This window comes from Cynoglossus semilaevis, chromosome 7, assembly GCF_000523025.1.
Source record: "Cynoglossus semilaevis isolate Cse_v1.0 chromosome 7, Cse_v1.0, whole genome shotgun sequence".
Lineage (NCBI taxonomy): Eukaryota > Metazoa > Chordata > Actinopteri > Pleuronectiformes > Cynoglossidae > Cynoglossus > Cynoglossus semilaevis.
Genome location: NC_024313.1, coordinates 11,810,061 through 11,825,760, shown reverse-complemented (window position 1 = coordinate 11,825,760; position 15,700 = coordinate 11,810,061). Strand labels below are relative to the sequence as shown.

Sequence of the window (15,700 nt, the reverse complement as noted above, 5' to 3'; positions counted from 1 at the left end):
GGTGTTTACTGCACAGAACACTCCTTTATGACCATCGGTACTTTGGTGATGAGTGTTCCTGAGACCTGGACCAAGTGATGTAACGGTACCAAAGTATGAAACTATTCTCGCTTCAGAAGTCGGCAGGAAATGAGCTGAAACTGCCAGAGTTAAAGGCAAGAAAAATCCAAAAGTAACTTATGTAAGCCAATAATGTACCAAAGAAAGGTAAACAAAATACTGGGTATTAAAAAGATCAAAATGTTCACCATGAAATTGCCAAAATTTAATAAAGAAATTAGGTTAAAAGCGGCTGAGAAATATATAAACTATAAAATTACAAAAAAGCAAAGATCTAACCAAGTATTTCTGAAGGTTCAGTTAAAAAGAATAGAATTTGCAAGAATAGAGCAGAAAGTGGCCAATAAATGGCTAAAAATGTATGAATAAATCTTTGAGCTGAGTGTTTTTTTTGGCACAAAACATGGTAAATGACATCACAGGGCTCAACAATCGTCATATTGAAAACAATAAATGACTAAACATTAGAAATAGGAAGGTAAAGGCTGAAAGTAAGAAAGTACAAGAACTTGAGGTGAAGAAAGGCCGTTACCAAATCTGATAAACTGCTGTAGCGTGGGAGTTCAATCGAGTCGAGAGGTCAAAAGGTCAGCGATGTACTTGACGCTGCAGTTGTTTATAACATCACTATTTCTGTTCCCACAAAAATCCACACTGACGATCACATGACTCAGACTCAAACACTCCCACACTTGTTTCCACACTGGCAGGATTCTTGTCATATTTGGTCAGAGTGATGGTTTCCTCCGTGACACAGCCTTCAAACGCTGTTATCTCACACACGTCAGCAGCTTCACTCACAGTGAATTATTAAACTGAGGACACACGCTCTACTGTCTGTGCACAAAAATGGAAAAGAAGTCACTCCTGTCGCATGATTGGTTGAAGAGACAAAAACTTTCATGCAGCTAAATTCAACCTAAATTCATATCCAGTTACAGAGAGAAGTTAAAAGTTTGAAGACAAACATTTTAGGTTTCAATTCAAGCTGCTAAATGCTAAATCCAAATTCCTCTCAGTGCTCAGGTGCATCACTTTCTTCAGCTGCTTTTTTCCTAGGAGAGCAGAGGCATCACTGTCTTTTTTCTCTGTTTCTATCCATCTTCACACAACAAAACTTTTCTCTGTTTCTATCCATCTTCACACTTCACAAAAGAAAACATTATAAAATCCATGTTTACCAGTTTTTTCCTGTAGCAAATAATCGAATCAAACACTTAATCTGACCCGTCGGTTTCTGCGGTTGCTCCTAAACTGTGCAGCAACTACAGCCTCTGTGAGGCTATCAGTAATCCAGGCTTCCTGGATGTCGGACTACTGCAGGTATGTTCCTGGAACATGGAGCCTCCATGACTTCCACGTTGGTTTTATTAGCTGTAAAGCCTGTGCGGTGGTTCCAGACAGACGGTGGAGCCTCTTTAAAGCAGCTAATATAACGGTGGAGCAACAACAGAGGGGCTTTGTGATTTTTACTGAAAGTGGAAACTTTGCTGACAAAGTTATAAAATTAGTGGAGGCATGATCAAAGATTCTGCCCCCCCACCTCCCTACATTAGAAGAAGCAGAGACGTGTGCTGCTGATAGTGTTGATAAAACTCCATTCAATCTGAGTTCTGGATCCTTTCTGCTAATTTTTGGTTATTTCCTGTAATTTATTTAACAAAAAACAGCTTCAATGTGTTAATTTTTAATTAGACTCGATTTTTGTTTTTGTAATTTTTGCCTCGCTAACACTTTGGCAGGAGAATCACTGGGTTTTACGGCGAAATGCTTTCAAGAGTCATGTGAGACTCACTTGCCAATGTTACTACTGGTTTTTAACAGTGTTAAAAAAAATTGAATTTCTTTGTTCAAGCTGACAGTCTTTCCAAAAACTGGGATTTAATATTCTGAAGTCCATATCTGACCCAGCGTGTGCTGCCGTGGACGAGACGGAGGACGTTTCATCGTCATGGCCTGAATCATCTGTTGAGAATGTGACCTCCCGCAGAAACAGCAACAGTTACTTGTTGGAAAAACGTTCAGCCGCCGCCGCCTCCTCGTCTCTCATCTTTGTTAAACTTTATCTCAGCCGTGCTGCGGCTGCTGAGTGTCAACACAAACCCAGTGACCTGAGCGAGTTCTGCCAAAAAAAGGCACAGCCGCGCGTTACGAGTTTCCAGAGTAAAAGCTGGATTGGTGTGAAAAAAAACAGGAATAATATTCACAGTAAAATCCGTCCTGCTGAGTTTGGAGCTACTGTACACACAGTCACGGTTTGGCAGGATATCCTCCAACAGTAAATGTATGGGGTTTTCTGTTTCATAGAAATTGGCTCATGAGTGATTTATGGTTCCAATCCCAGTCAGAAAAAAACTGTAACAAGGATTCAAGGTCCAGGAGTGAGAGGAAGAGTGAAGATATAGTTATAATTCAGAGGGGAATTTTACTTGTCAGGACAGACAAAGAACAGAGAACGATCGTGGAATTACTGCTGCTGGAAACAATGATCATCCCGTGTTTAATATCTCTGCTGTTAACGCTTTTAGTGTTATCCACGAAAGTCAAACAATCTGAATCACAGAGTCATGATTAATCGTGATTGTAATTAATCATAATTAATCAGGACAAATCATTTTACTGTCCTGAACAATCACATTTGTGTCAGTTGTCAGTGTTCATTTTGTCAAATGTTTAATGACCTTTGGCGATCGCTGTAGTTAAATCAATGTGTTGTATTTATTCATTAAAAATAAATAAAAAAAATAACCCATTTTAGCCTAAGAATAGTAAAAAATAACTACCGATGCCGAGGGCCAACTCAGTAAGAATAGTAAAAAATAACTACCGATGTCGAGGGCCAACTCTGACAATAATTATTTACTCCTCCACGTGTTGTCATCTGGTTGTCAACTCATTGTCATGTAATTAAATGTTAAGAATAAAAACAGCCCCGTCATCTTTTCGCATGTGGCTGTAATCGCTCCGTCAGCAGGGAGTTAAGGTTCCTGTATTTGACTGTCATCTCAGCTCCGCGACCGCCGTGGGAAAACGGACAGCTCCTTATTTGGCAGCTGAATCTGCCCTTTTTATGGTCATGAGATTTTTATATGGGCAGAAAATGAGAGCAGTGACAGCGTCAGACCGTGAGAGCGTGTGAGTGAGGATACGCTGCGAGCGGCTGATACTGTCCTCTGTGACGATGCAGATGTGACATCCGTGTCAGTGGTTTCCTTTTTATCTGTACGTAGCACTGACATGACAATAACAACTGATCATGACTGGACCACTGAGGGAATAACAACTCTACCTATTTATCTTCTTTTTTTATTTTACAAATTATTATTATTTTATTATTTTTTATTGTTTAATTAACCAAAAAGAGAAATCACCAATGTGCACAGTACCTCCATCGACCCGTAGGGGTCATAGTTTCCAATTCAGACCTCCTTCTAATGCAAAAAGAGAGCATCCATAAAATCCAAAGTGCAACAAAACAAACACACACGTGTGGCTCATTAAAGCGTTCCGTTAATGACAGTACAGCACAGCAGAATTGATCACAGACAATGTCAGCAGGGGGCGCTGACAGGAGCCTAATAGAGCTGGTTAAGCTAAACCTAAAACACAATGCCTGTTGTCGGCTCTGGCACTGATCCCAGCCACTGCCTTCCACACTCGGCCTGTTGTTTCAGCACAGACTGTGTTTGTTTTGAAGCGGCAGCCGCCGGGTCGTGATCCCAATTAGTACTAATGTTCCCGTCAACAATAATCCCCCGCGCTGCAGAATATAGAATAAATTAAAGCCAGACGGCTGGTCCGGACACTCTGCTGTGTTTGTTGAACTCCACACATCCATCCATCTCATTTCCTCCGTGTCACATCACTCCTGCTGCGGTGAGAATAATTACAATCCTCAAAATCCCACATTATTTCATCCACAGCAAAAACGCTGTTTTAACAACAAGTCACCAAATAGTTGATCAGAAACTCGAGGACTTTCTTGAACAAGAGCAGGTGGAAAATGACCATCACGAGCCACGATCATCACAGACTCATTTTGTTTCTGTTCCTTTGTTTTATCTGGAAGCTTTCAGGTGGAACACGGTGGAAACCTTGTCTCACAAACGTCCCCGCTGACGTTTGGCCGCAGCTGATCGGCATCTCTGGAGCAGATACTCACAGGTCACTGGGCCTGGAATCTGACCTTTCAACAACTGCCAACTGCAAATGTGTTAACGCCGAGGCAGGTCGAGACTGTGCTGCGAGTGTTTGTCAGCGAGTACACGAATGAGTTTGGAAACTCACAGATGTTTTACAGAGCACTGACACAAACCCTTGGAGCCAGGAGTAGAACCCGAGACAGTTCACCCCTCATTCACATGGCTACATGTAGAAAGACACCACTGTTGTATTCACACTCACATTTACACCTTTGCTCAATTCAGCGTGAACAGTGAACCTAATCATTCACGTTGTTGTGGGAGGAAACTGAACTGACGTGGAGATCACAAATCAACCCTAAAGTAAAAAGACCAGGGATTGAACCCTTGACCTTTGTGCTGTTAGGCAAAAGCACTAACCACTAGTTCCACAGTGTGTCCCTGACAGATGTGAGCTAATATAAAACTTAAATGTTTCCTCTTGACTTTGTCCAAGGCAACGATGGGTCGGTCCAGACAAATGATGAAAACGCCAGCGTTCTAATCTGAGGTATGAAAGCCCCTCAGTGTTGGAGGAACCTCACAGGAGGATCAAACGTTCTGACCTCTGATTAAAAAGACTAATCAGTGACATCACTGCGTCTGGGTCGACGTGGGCCGCCCTGGTCCAGAGCCAGACCTACAGCCCAGGAAATACCCAGGGTCTCTGTGAGCAGATAATGTTTGGAGAGTTTGGACCAGCCATCGTTCCCAGTGCCGTAGTTTGGACCAGCCATCGTTCCCAGTGCTGTTCACTTCTGCTGTATCTCACTTCTGTGCATAAGTTTTAGGCAGGCTGTATTGTTCACTGTGTAGCTGCTCTCTGTCCTGCAGTTCTTTTCTGTCTAAAGTATTTGAAGTGAGTGCAGAGAACCGGGCCCTCGTTCTACCACCGTCGAATAAAATGAGAAAAACAAAGGGAAACTTGAACGAAGTTGAAATTTCTTGCATAGTTTTATATCAGGGAAAACAGCGCAGCCAGTAAATTCAAAGCAGAATTTGAAATTCCTGCCACATTTCACTGGCTGGAAGTTTTACTTCCACTGTATCCTACGGTCTGAAGAAGTACAACCAGCGGCTGGTGTTTAATCAGCAACACGTTTTAAAGTGGTGTAAAGCAACCGCAGTGAGACGTAAAGAAAAAAACCACCAAGACATGTAAATAAGAAACATGCGGCTGAAATTACAGCAGAGAGGAACGACTACAGACGCACAAAACCAGTTCAAAACAACTGCAAAACCATGACAAATGACATAATTGCACTGTTTTTGTGCTGTTGAGATTCTTAAAATTCTACATTCACCTGCAGAATGTCTGCACATGTTCACTGGTCGAGGGACACGGGGTCTGGATGGACACGTGTCCCAGTCCTTGGGTCAGGGCTTTAAAGGTCTAAAGGTTTAGTTTTATTTTTTATTTCTATAAAACATTTTATGTATATCAAAACAAGCCTGAAGTTAAGTGTTGCATGATTTCTCTGATTTTATTGTGTAAAATGTAAAACATTTGTCAATATTTTATGTCTACCTTTGAGTTAAATCATTTTGAAATAATCTTAATGATATTTTGTCAATTTTTAACGCAACTAATTAATGTTTTCCATACATTTTCTTAGGCAATTTTGGTAAAAATTTAACTAATTTTAAAGCCAGCTGATTACTACCACTTTTACCTGCGTTGGAAAAAAAAACACTTAACCAAAGAATAGAAAAATGACCAGATGTTTGGCGATCCTCGATCCACTCACATAAACAAAACTTACTTTTAAATTTAAATGATTTTTGTTTTCTGAATCACTTACACCTACTGATCATGTCCTTTTCTGCACTTTATTTTGGTTATTTCTACCCGGTCTGTTCTGACTGTTTTCTACAAAAAAAAAGTATAAAATGGATTTTTTTTGTCTGGTTATTTCTACCCGGTCTGTTCTGACGGTTTTACAAATGTAAATGTTTCACAAACACTAATTTTTTTTGAGAGCATAAAATGGATATTTTTTGTTTGTTTCACTGACACTCACACAGTGTCAGTCAAAAAGATCAGTTATTAAAGCAAATGTGTTTGTGTTTGTGACAAAAACGGTTTGAAATACAGACAAAATGGGTCAAAAGCTATAGAAAAGTCCTGTTTTTTTACAGCCATAACAGCAGACATCTCCGAGCCAGCTTCTCTTCCAAACTTCTGACTTTGGTCATAACAAGGAAACTGACAATAAAAACGATCTGAGTGTGTAAATCCACTGCTTGTATTTTGCTGCCTGGCAGCTGTTGACAGCGTCGGCGACATTTGCCAAATATTCCGTCTGTTTTCCTTCATTGTTTTTTCTTTTTTTTCAAATACCCTAAAACCAGCTTCTTCTTCTTTTTTAAATTTCCTTCCCAGAATTAAAAACATTACAAAACGTTTAACGGCACCAGTATTTTTTCAATAATTTCCTGGACAGAACACAGAGGTTCCCAAACTTTTCCTTCAGAAAGCCCTTTGTTGATGGGCTCATTGTTGACCCCCGCCCGTTACCCTCGACAATCATGAACGTCAGAACACTATAATTCACACATTAAATTTGCATCCATCTTTTTAACCACTATTTTTAATTATTTATACATTTTTTTAATCTTAATTATTGTTAGTTGCTAAGATTTAACTTCTTTTGTGCTAGTGCTGCAAAAACTATTTCCTTTTTTTAGGTCAAGGAAGATTCTAACTGACCGTCACATATTGTTGTGTCATTAGAGGAGGTCAGATTTTTAAAAATATTAAAATGCATACGTGTCTCCAAACCCCCTGCTGTGAGCAGATGGATGTGTCAAACGCTGCGATGAAGCTGCAGGAGACGAAACACACCGGGACTAAACTCCTACACACTCCCTGTTCTCCCACCATATGAGAAATGACTTGAGCGTCCCAGAAACACTGGGACCTGCGGAGGAGAATCCGCTCTAGTTGCCATGGTAACACATGTTTATCCATTTGGCAGCGTCCTCCAAAGTCTAACCTTCCTGGACTGAGATCGAGCGGAAGCGAAGCGTCCTCCTCTTCTCTCCTCACCCCTTTGATCAGGCTCTTCTGTTAGTGGTCTCCTCCCTCCACTCTGTATGAGGCCATTCTAATCTTCACTGAATTCATCAAACAACGTCAAATAAATCCCCCTGACAGTAAGTGGAGCCACGTTCTGGGGCTCAGAGAGTGTTAAAAAAAATAATAAAATAAATCCAGACCTTGTTTTCTCTCCTTTGTGACAGTCGCTGACAATCTCAAGAGTCAGAAAGTGTCGACCTTTCCATCCGCTCGTCAGCGACGGGCGGCCAAGTGCATGGAGTGGAAAGTGGAGCAAACATGGTGGAAGGGCAATAAGAGTGCGGCCAACATCTACATCTTATTCTCACTCAGCAGGGAACTCCAGGAGAGAAGGTACAGTACAGTACACTGTACCACAGCAGAACAACATATGTATCATACACTAAAACGTTGCCCAGAGCCTGGCAACGATTGACAAAATAATAATACTCAACAGTGACAAGATGGAATCTGTAAACACCAGACAAACGTTCAAGTTCCTTCACAACCATCGATGACCAAACAACCAGATCACACCAGGACCTGACGGATCAAACACCAACCACTGGTTTGACCTAACGACCTTTATAGGCTGTATGGACACACACACACACACACCGTCACATTATCTTCGCCGGTGCTGCTTGGCTCTACTTTCTTTCATGCGATGCCAAACCTGCAGCACTGAGAGTCCACTCTGCCCTGACCACCCACCGCCCCGGGAGACAAACCCAGCTCTGAGAGACGCCGCAGCAGCCTGTGGCAGTTATCTCAGTGTGGAGATCTGCTGTAGGCGTGCAGGTAGTGAAGATGCTAAAGGTGGTTTTGTATGTAGGTGTGTTGCATTCATGGACTGTTGGACCAGTGTAGACACAAACTGACCTGAAGCACGGTGTCACCGTCTGTCCTGCTTCCAGCCCGGGGCACCAGGACGGAGCCACTTGGTTTTCGTCTCTCACCGTTAGCAGTGATGTCCTGTTGCATCTTCCACTGGTGTCTATCAGTATTTAATGTAGACATAAAATAAGTAGAGTTTAATTTAAACCCTGTCCAGCAAAAATATTATAACATCGATTTATGGGAATATTTAAATGTGCTGATGTGTTTACCTGCAAGTGCACTGATTTCATACATTCATGTTTTCAATTTAAACAGCCACAGTGAGTCATATATAACCATACAGAACCTTGTTAACTGACACCAAGGCCAACATCAACACCGTCTGTCAACTGTCACAGTAAAAGCATTTTCAATTTTAGGACAAATTGAGGGGTTAGTTGGAGGAATTATTCTTCACAGAGCACTAAAGATTTAAGCCTCAATAATTTATGACCCTCACAACCTGGAGCCAAATACATCTGTTACATCATACAACGTCTACATTTTCCATACTTTGTCCGTTTGCCTTCTTGCCATCATTTTCTGCTCCGTACTTCTCTGTGCCATTTTACCTGCAGCTGTTTTTTTCACAGGAGTCCGTCTGCCAGATGGAGCTCGATGACAAAAAGAAATCCGACATCCTGTATGGAGTGAGTGCAGGACCAGGACCAGGATCAGACGAAATGTGTTACGTGTTTCCAAAAGTGTAATGGTCTCCACTGCTGCGCTGCCGAACCACCGAGCGTTCCTTTCTTCATCTAGGATCAAGCACGAACTCTGGATGAGGTTTAAACTAACAACTCCATTAGAAACAACAGCATCTGTTCAGTCAAACAACAGCGACCACTGTAATGTGAGTGAATAATGAAGTCACGCTTCACCAGTAGTAAAATTCAACACATCTTCAGACCAGATGGACTCAGGTGGAGACATCAGGAAGTTCCAGTTCCTGCAAACAAATAAACATGGATAAAGTTAGGCAAAAGATATCCCTGAAATCATCCAAGAAATATTTAAATATAAAAAAAAGTTCACCCAAAATGAAGGAAACTAAAAAATATTCTGAAGATGGCAGGACACTAAGCTAACTGTAATTTATGTAATTTATGCTTCTATGCTAAGCAACATTTACACGTTGTAAACCCACATGGACCTCTGAAATTTATATGACAAAAACTGTAGGATAATAGAGGACAGAATGATTCCATAAAACCCTGTAACTGCAGATGCACAGAGAGGACTCTGTACTGGTCGGTGCAGTAAAAGTGAATTGTGACAGACGGGGCCGACCAACGTATACTTACTGTGGAAAATAAGCCTAATCTTACAATTTGCAGCTCATTACCACTTCAAGAATTTGAGCACAAAGTGCTCCGGTCATAAAGACAAAAATGAACACAACGGTGGCATCAACAACAGCCAGATGTGAAGACACTTTACGTTGGGAACACTGGGAACACTGGAAGAAAACACTTTGCACCAGGAATGTGAAAGGCAAACAAAGCTGAAGAGTGTTGTTCATGGGGATCATGAAAGCTGTGACAACATTAGAAAAAAACGTTTTAAAAAATGCAGACGTGGATAAGGTCACAGTGAAGCTGTCCGACCTTGAGATGCAGCAGGGAAGTGGAATTTGTTTGAGGAGCTAATGATCTGCAAATTGGCCAAAAATTAGTTTCCACACAGGGAAAAAAAAGCCCAGTTATGTAACGTCTTCACACTGAGAGGTGCCCTGTGTTCCTCCAGAGGCCGGTCAGAAGCTGCAGCAAGGAGACGGAAGACGGAAGACAGACGAGGAGACACTGAACGGATCTGAGAAACAAAACAAACCACTGAACTCACTGGAATGACACGCAGTCACCAGAATTAATCCTTTGGTGTGAGGAGCAGAGTAATAATCCAGATTGATTTGATGTGAATCAATCTGATATCACTCGTCTTCCTATCAGACAGTGTCACATGTTAACAGTACGAGCCGCCGCAGATGTTTGCAGTTATCCCACAACTGTCCTGGGGAATGAACACAAGATGATGCTGGTGTTTCCACACGCAGGACTCATTACGGCCCCTGACATGTGACAGGTAGTTGGACGCTGCGTCCACCGTGGCCTCCGTCGGAGACAATGGTGAACCTGGACATTTGGTTCCATGTGCTGGTGGAAAAACCTTACGTGTTTCTATTATCAGTTTTGAAAGTCTTTTCGCAAAGACAACAGTTATGAGGCATAATAAAAGGTTCGGTTGGTCCCACAGCTGCTCTCACTGGAGTCACTGCAGCTGTGCACGTTACGGTTGTATTTCCAAAGTAAGTACGACTGCACTGCTCCTCAATCCTTCAAACCTCCTGGTGTTTTCTTTTAAAATTGTCCAAAAAGTCCAAAGTTCTTTTTCCTAATCATCGCTGGTTCACCTCATCACTCAGCATGGACTCTGTGACTCCGTCTGTCATCAGTCCTGCCTTGATCTTTACATCCTTAAAGTCCAGAGAAAGCTTTCCCTCTCCATCTCCTCTGCCCTGTTGTTTCCATCACAGAGTTCCTTCTTTTGGCATCTTCGACTAAGGACAGAAATCCAATTTCTTTCAAATGTTCACCCTCTGAGGAGTTTGTCCTCTCTGTCTTTGCGAAATTGACATCAAATACTGATGATGAATATTAAATAAATTGACAAAATGAAACTTTTCGAACCCCACTGTTAAGCTTTAGGTAAATATGCACCTAATCAGAAAACTCCCAAGAATTCTGGGTCTTCTTCATAGTGACAACAGCTTCGTGAAGCCCATAAATTTAATACAATGTCAGTTAAAAAATATGCCTACTCTGTCCCACAGAAACAGACCCCACAAACATCTACACAAGACGAGCTCCAATGGTTCAATCACTGACTTATTTTCATTAACACAAACAAATCTCTGGCCTTTTTTTCCTATGACGGTGAGGCATCATCGTTTCTCCGTCCTTTTCTGTTCACTTATGAATCATTGAATTATTCTGGTCAAATTCACTGAAACAGAGAGAAAACTTCAGTCATTTAATGAAACGGTAAGTGATCCTCTGTGAAGAGGAAGTCGGCCGGTGGAGGTGGAGGTGCCGGCTGCGCCTGTGTGCCTGGTACTTTCATTCTTCTGGGAGACACAGTCCCAGCATCAAAGACATAGTTGTCCAGTCTGGCCAGCGCTGCAGTGAATTCCTGCGGCTTCTGTGATGCATTATGGGCCCATTATTTGACTTCACTTCAGAGCGCTTCAGGGGATTACACCTACTTTTCAGTCACAGCATCTTGTGCTTCTTTTTCCCAGACAATTTCAATCCTAATGGACAGATCCAGGCCGAGGTCTGGATGTTGACATCAGGGGGAGGAATACGCTGCAGCTACGAGGTATAACAGTGAAGGTACGTGAGATATCTGTCTGTCTGCTTCACATCAGATCTGGGGCAGAGCTGCTGTGGTACATCAGCAGTGGTATGCACTGACCAAGCAGACGTAATAATAACCTCAGTGCAATTAGGGCTAAATCTGATAGTGGGGGAAGTATGTCTTATCGCTGCTCAAGTACGCTGCTCTCTGGCACTGGTCAGGAAGAGCTGAACTACATCACTGGTCTGTGGTCAGTGGGCGACTGGAGGGAGTGGAGGCTGGACACTGACTCAACAGAACAGACACAGTAGAGTCTGTTTCATCTTTAGACGTTCTGTTCAATCAATATATTTGACTGAAGGAAAATGGAACCTCCTTTTCCTGACTGACTGTCTTATTGTTAGCAAAGAAAAAAAACATTTTGTTTTGCCTGATTTTAAAAACTTAGATCAATGTTTAGCTATTTCCAAGCTAACTTTTAGCCAATAATATTAACTGTTTTTTCATAATATCTTTCTTTTAACTATGTGTCAAATGAACAGATTTAATCTTTGGTGCTAAAATGTTCATTAAGGCTTCATCTTTTTATTGAAAACACATTTCAGTTCTGAACATTTTGCTTCCTCTTGGTCCTGCCATCATATAAGAGTTCGATAACCAACAGCTCAAAAGAATCAAAGTATTTGACACCAACAGTTCCACAGTGACTGGTGTGAGGAAGAAGAAAAGAAACCCCAGAAACGGAGCTGAGGAGCAGCCAGATGATAAATCATGTAATTGTAACCAGAAAGAAGTCGATCATTCAGCAACAACACTGACGCGTCTCACCGTGGCTCCAGTCCAGGAGTGAGTTTTCACTGCAAAACAGTGTGGAGAGACGATAGTGGAGCTGAGCTGTGTCAAAGTCAAGACACTTCACGGAACAGCTTTCACAGACGACACACTCCGTCTGCACCTCTGCACCAAAAGACAAAGAAAACCCAGAAATGTTGGTGTTACCACAGAGAGAAGTGTAACCAGACCTGTCCAACCTGAGTCACGGATTTGTTTGTTTGTTTGTTGACTGACTTACAGCGGACTTTATGAATAAAGTTCAACCTTGGATCTAAGAGACAGGTGATGACCAGTGTAGAAAATACTACAACGAAAGATATTTGTCTTCTTCAGTTAACTCCTACATATTCCTAGACAAAACTAAACTGACATTAATCGGTTGTCCAACTACAAGCACTTTTCATCATTTCATTTTCCATCATCATCATCATTTTTTGGCTAACTTAAGGACCATGACGTGGTGGACTACATGCTGAAAAGGACTGGCTTTTCAGACTTGAATGGATTCTCGATCACTTTCAACTGAACTGAACTGGACAACGGACACACGTTCAATTCTTCAATTAACTTTTAGCTTTTACGTTCAATTCTTCAATTAACTTTTAGCTGTGTGTGATTTTGGTTTAATCATACAATTTGTAAAACATTAACTTATGTGTTTGACCCTGGACTTTTCCACTGATGACCACACTAATGTTCTCTGATCCACACAGAAGTGAAATGATCAGGTACAGGCTCAAAGACTGTGATGAAGACAGCGAGTACCAGGGACAAAGGCATAGTCAGAGGGTCTGAGCGACGCCGTCATCATCTGCTGGAACTTCATGTCAGTTCCCAAGAGTATCAGCCTCACAAGGGATGGTCCAGAATTTCAAGCATAAGCTGGAGAACAAAAAGAGATAAATCCCTCTGATCATTCAGATGAAAACACAGAGAAGTGAAGTTAGAAATGTCTGCAAAAAAAAAAATCAAGCAGCAAACACAGACCTGCAGCAACAGACACACCATTCAGGTCCGTCATAAAAGTAGGAAGATGAATCACAACATATGTGTTTCAGCTCATTTGTCCATTTGCACAAGATGTTTCCCCTCATGCCGATATTTGACAAGACTGAATTTATCTCTTTGTGGACGTGATGTAATTTCAGTCGTTCGATAAAAACAGGAAGTCATGCAATAGGTATTTTTTTCATCACCACTTTATGGACATTCTGATGTTTTTGCCAAGGACATTCTGAGTGGAGAGGAAGAGACACTCTAAGAGATCCACTTCTAGGAATCACTGTGGTGACGGAGGATCGATCAATCACCAGATGACAAGATAATATTACCATCGGAGTGACACAGATTTGTCAGATTTGAGCTCTAATTCTTGTTTCAGTTTCTTTTGAATATATTTATCAACTGCTGTTCTATACGGCTTCTCCTTGTTTATATTTTCTCACGTTTAAAGAAGAGTTCAGTGTGTGTAATGTTGTGCCAAGGAGCAGCTCTACAAAAAAGAAACGACTTCCACTAAAAATGAAATACTAGGTGTTGGCCACATGGTTGACCTAATGTGGGCTGTGTGAAAATGGCTTGTGTGGCCTGTCGCTTGTGGGACAAACTCATAAAATTTGGAGAAAAGCCTTTTTTTCCCCAAACGCTGTGGTTTGAAAATCTGAGGCTAAAACAGTAACGCAGACAACAAATGAAACTGTACTGAAGTAAAAGGACAGAAAAGCAAAAGAAAGACAGGTAAAGTGAAAAAAAGAACAGTCACTGAAGTAAAAGGACAGAAAAGCAAAACAGGTAAAGTGAAAAAAAGAAAAGTAAAATTATTTCAGATGAACTTGGATTTTGAACTAGTGACCTCCTTGCTGTAAGGCAAAAGAAGTAACCGTTGGTACACCATGCTCAGACTGACAAAGAAACACTCCAGGATTTTGTTTCAACTGGCTGTGCCGACAAAAAAACAAAGTACCTGGAACCACCTCGTCTCCTTTAATATAAACAGAATTTAAAGAGCTTCAGTTGCTGCGTTATTCATTGGTTTGTGATGACGCCGTCTCTGTCATCTTCCCTCAGTTAGTCAAGGTTTGTTACGACCTGAGAGTCCGACAGTTGTTGGATTAAACAGCATGTGTGAGGTTTAATCCTCGCTCCTCGTACAACAACTACAATTACATGAATCCACTGTTTGTCTGGTTGAGATAATTTGTACCAACACTGGTTTGATGCATCGAGCAACAAACAACACGCAAAACCCAGGAGTCGGCCGTGATCCTCCAGCTGCAGCCACTCCTTCATTATTCCAGCCTTCTACAGGAGGAGACGTCCACATCAAGGGGAGACAATTTGTCAAGGCCGGCGTCCGACGCCAACTACAGATCATCAAATATGTTTCACAAATGCACGAACAGAGTGGAAATCCAAGGCAAACAAAGACGCAGGAAGTTGGTGAATGATTTTCAGGCAAGTTCCTCTGAACCACGTGTTTGTTTTGATGAACGTGACCTGTCATGGCTGAAGCTCGCCGCCGAGTTTCACTGAAAGGTGCTATTTTCAGATCATGATTAAAAAAAGGCGTGTACTAAAATAATAAAAATACCATCGTATGATGAAGGTGGAATTAGTTACTCTATTCTACTGCATTTATTTATCATTATTATCTATTAGCTTCATTTTCTATTGCCATAACCTTTAGCTAAATTCATCTCATTGCTAACTATTAGCATTTTCCTAAAAGGTGTGTTTTGAAAAGGTTTAAAAATAATAATTTAATCATTTATCCATCCATCCATTTTCATCCACTTATCTGTTGCCGGGTCGCTGAGGCAGCCGTCGCCATGATATTTTGTATAATATCTTTTTTCAACAATTTTTAAATAACTTCTAACCCTAACATTTAGGAAAGTTTTTGAAACTTTAAGTTAACGCTGAGTCCTCTTTGCTAACTTTTAGCTTGTTACTTTCAGTAGACAGGAAACGTGTATGTTGGGAGCTGTGTTGCAGCCTTCACTGTTCACCTGCACTGACACACACACACACAGAGCAGTGATAAGGTGCTGACAGTCCTCTTCTGTCAGTGCTCAGTTAAAACACTGTTGTGTCTGTTGTGGACGTCTCAGGGGAGAGGGGCAGGAATGCAGTCCGGCTCTATTTTGGGGGCTTTTAAAAAAGAGGGCACTGATGTTTTGTGAGGTTGAGAAACTGTGAGGTAACACGTCAGGGTACTGACCCCGAGGCCCACCCCCGCGTCTGACCGCCCCTGCCCCTGCTCCGCTCCCTCACACACATAAACACCAGGCAGGCACAGGAAAAAACACAAACGCTCACAGCTAATGACTGT

The 15,700-nt window shown here is 41.6% G+C and overlaps 1 long non-coding RNA gene across 2 annotated transcripts in view; it reads right to left on the bottom strand.

Moving 5' to 3' along the window:
- LOC103381208 (uncharacterized) overlaps window positions 1–15,700 on the bottom strand; it is a 46,766-nt gene that overhangs the window by 19,949 nt on the left and 11,117 nt on the right. Inside the window, exons 1-3 of one of the 2 annotated variants that reach the window (XR_003050133.1) lie at window positions 12,364–12,914; window positions 8,751–9,127; window positions 8,182–8,296 (exon numbers count right to left, since the gene is read on the bottom strand). This is a non-coding gene — a long non-coding RNA (uncharacterized LOC103381208). Of the gene's footprint in view, window positions 1–8,181; window positions 8,297–8,750; window positions 9,128–12,363; window positions 12,915–15,700 lie in introns of those variants that run through there. The other variant, XR_003050132.1, reaches the window with a different exon arrangement.